Below are 3,675 nucleotides of genomic sequence, written 5' to 3'. Positions count from 1 at the left end.
TGACGCGATGAGAAGGACGCGGGTGGCCGGCGACAATCGTTGTGCTGCATGGCACTCCCATTCGTGAATGCATGCTGTGCTGGTGAGAGTGGTGGATCCCGTTACATGTGTGGACAGTAGGCTTCTGGCCATTTGGTGTCGATAAGGCTACCGTACATCCAGATCTGGTTCCCTCCATTTTACTACCAGCGGACTACTACAGACAATTTACAAAGGTACGAACTTTTGGCCGGTCGCGCCGACTCTCGTCGCGTATAGGCGCAAGTGCCGCACGCACACCACACGTTCATTGGTCCCACGTGCACCACAGGCACCCGTCCTTATCCAAGCAACCCCACGTCCTTATCCTCACCAACTGTTCATCCACACAAACCTCATCCTCTCGCTCGTGTCTCACCTGCCTTGCCTCTGTCTCTCGCTCGTGCCGTTGCATCCTTGCTCCGGCGAGCCCCACCACTAGCCACGCGAGGAGCTGCAACCGGAGGACGGAGGAGCTGCTACCGGACACTCCGGGAGCTGCAACCGGCGGGCAGAGGAGCTACAAGCCGGGAACTAAACCGACGACCGCCGTGCTGGATTCAGCGCGCCGGGGTGCTGCAACCGGCAGATTAAATAGCTACAACTACCTTTTGTTTTTGCTCGGACTGGTGAAAAATTTCGCTGCGACCATCGACGGTGAGCCTTTTTTTGCTGGAACCGGTTTTCTTTTTTTTTCTGGAATCATGTTTTCGTTTTGTTGGAATCATGTCATGCTTGCTGGTAGCTTGTAGCTCCGGCGAGAGCAACATATGCTCGCTGCGGATATGCGCGCAGCTCGTGCTCTACCCCAACAGCACGATGCGTGCAGCTCTGGCGATGGACAACATCTTACTGGCGTGCGGCCCTTCCCCAACAGATGGCTTGTCGCGGATGATGATCTGCACGCTCCACTCAGCTCGCAGGAGAGGGCAACCACCATCAAAAGATGCTTCAACCTCGGCGTGGCAGAGCCCAAGTGTAGGTCCGGGAGCTGCAACGAACCAGACAAATGATGGAACATGTGACGACCGTGTTGTGTCGGCGACGGTGCGGTCCACCATTGCTGGAACCAGCTTCTTTTTTGGCTGGAACTACCATTATTTTTTGCTGGAACTTTTTTTGTTGCTACAATCAACTAGTGTGTTTGCTGCTGAGTTTTTTTTTTGCTGGAACCAACATGTGTGTTTTCTAGAACTGGCTTTTTTGTTTGCTACAATCGTCTTTCTTGCTGAGATTATTTTTGCTGGAAATGTCATCAATTTTTGGTACCATCGTATTCTTGTTTTGCTGGAACCAATTTATTTTTCAAGGATCCAACTTGATGGTGGTGCGGGTAGTTTTTTTTTTGTGAACTTCGACGGCGAGCATCGACGGGGAGCACGGCAGTAACTGTCGACGACGAGGGCAAACGGGGTAGGGCAGACACAAGCAACGTGACGTGGTGGCGAGGTGTGGCTGTCATGTGCTTGTGTTTTTTTTTCAGATCTCGTGCACGGTGGGGAAGAAAGAGATGGACGGTGGAAGGATCAGACGGCTGATAGTGGCAGAATCGTACGGCTTGCGGGTGACCTGCCCAAATTTGAACCACGCGCCGGCGCCTATCTTCGCCCATTTACAAAGGCTCATTCAATGCATGAGATGAGCCGGTCGACAATACCTGTAAACAACTGACGCAACACTGGCAGGTTGAAGCCGGCTGGTAGCTATATACGGAACTACGTGGCGTGGAGCAACCGTCGCTCTAACACGAGGAGGTGAAGGCAACATCCAACACCAGATGTACATGAAAAAAAGCATCATGTCGAGGAGTGCTCTCACCGAGCTAGTTAAGTTCTCATCTATATTAGCACATATTGTTTAATTATAGCCAAAAGCTATTTTTAAAAACCTTTGTCATCCGATCGCAAATCTGGTGGCTCGTTTCTCTTGATTATTTATTTCAAGGTCGAATCGAACCTACTTGTTTTCTGTGGCTAGTAGATTTCTCTCGATCGAACCTGGTTACCAGCGAAGCAAATATCCAAATGATCCCTCTATTTTATTTTTTCAATTTCCAAAAGCTAGAATTTCAACTCTTCTTTATTAGCATATTAGAAAGAAAAAGATTTCTGGTTTCCTGCTTTTAGACTTCACGAGTGTGTACTATTGGTTACCTTTTTTTGACTTCTTGACTGTGCGTCATTGACATCAGTTTTTGGTAAGTACAAGAGTTATTGGTAATGGAGAGACGACAAATCATCTCGATATAGAATCGGTACCACTCAATCTCGGTGTTTTGAGGTCAGAGAGTCCGCAGGCACATATGTGATAGCTTCCATTTCAAGCAACCATTATAACTTTGACCCACGGGAAAAAAGTTTCTTCAAAACATGCCTGGTAATTTATGTGTAAATAGTATAGTAATATATGTATCATATACCTAATAAGTTACTCCTTCCATCTATATAGGGCCTAATGCGTTTTTTAAGACCGTCTTTGACTATTGAGAAGATTAATAGTACATGACATGCACAATGTGAAAATTATATCATCGAAAGCTCCTTTCACACACGAATTTAACGGTGTGCTTTCTGTAAGTTGCATGTCATATATTATTGCTCTAATATTTGGTCAAAGTTAGCCTCGAAAAACGCATTAGGTCCTATATAGATGGAAGGAGGGAGTACGTATAAACACCACGGTATTTTTGGCCGGAGAAAAAGTTATCGAAAACACATCTCTGGTTACTTCTTTGTAAATAGCATGGTAACATATAAATCACAAACCTAATAACTTACATGCAAATACCGCGGTATATAACACATGGGATAAAAGTTGTTGAAAATATATCTCTGATAGTTTTATGTAAATATCATGGTAATAGACACACCACAAACCTGATAACTTATGTAAAACCGCTGCAGTAACTTTGTTCCTGAGGAAATGGATGTTGAAACCTACTCCGGTAATTTCTATGTAAAATATCATGGTAACTTATGCACCCCGAGCGTGAAATTTACGTCCGAAAACCGTGGTCACTTTGCCCCGATGAAAATTTTTATTGAAAAATATATCCCCACGATAACTTTTGTGTAAATAGTATTATAATACACCCATAACAGAGCTAATAACTCTTTGTAAAAAATATACCCCCCGCTAACATTGGAATGGCGGAAAAATAGTTGAAAACATACCAACAGTAACTTATCTACAAATAGCATGATAATACACGCAGCACACACCTGATAACTTACGCATAAACATGACCGTAATTTTTGATTAGGGGATGCGGGGGGAGTTGCTGAAATCATACCATGGAAATTTTGTGTAACTAGCATGGTAATTTAAGAATCAGAGAGTTGATAACTCATGAACAAACATCATGATAACTTTTGAGCTGGGAAAATAGTTGTTGAAAAAATACCCCACGGTAACTTCTGTGTAAATAGTATGGTAACATAAGTACAATATACCTGATAATTTAGGCACAAATAGTATGGTAACTTTTACCCGATGAAAAAGTTGTTGAAACACACATATCGATAACATGCGTATGAATAACATGATAATGTACGTACGACACAGATGATAATTCATGTACGAACACCACGGTAAATTTTGTTCCTGGGATAAAACTTTTTAAAAACATACCCTCCCCCGCCACATAACCTCTATGAA

The 3,675-nt window shown here is 44.0% G+C and overlaps 1 long non-coding RNA gene across 1 annotated transcript; it reads left to right on the top strand.

Annotated features, from left to right (window-relative positions):
* The first annotated feature begins 359 nt into the window (after window positions 1-359).
* Window positions 360-1,973, top strand: LOC119288026. The gene is made up of 2 exons (XR_005141075.1): window positions 360-675; window positions 764-1,973. It is a non-coding gene; the product is annotated as an uncharacterized LOC119288026 (long non-coding RNA).
* The last annotated feature ends 1,702 nt before the right edge of the window (window positions 1,974-3,675 follow it).

The sequence above is a fragment of the Triticum dicoccoides genome, chromosome 4A (genome assembly GCF_002162155.2).
Source record: "Triticum dicoccoides isolate Atlit2015 ecotype Zavitan chromosome 4A, WEW_v2.0, whole genome shotgun sequence".
Lineage (NCBI taxonomy): Eukaryota > Viridiplantae > Streptophyta > Magnoliopsida > Poales > Poaceae > Triticum > Triticum dicoccoides.
This window is presented reverse-complemented; position numbering and strand designations above follow the sequence as displayed.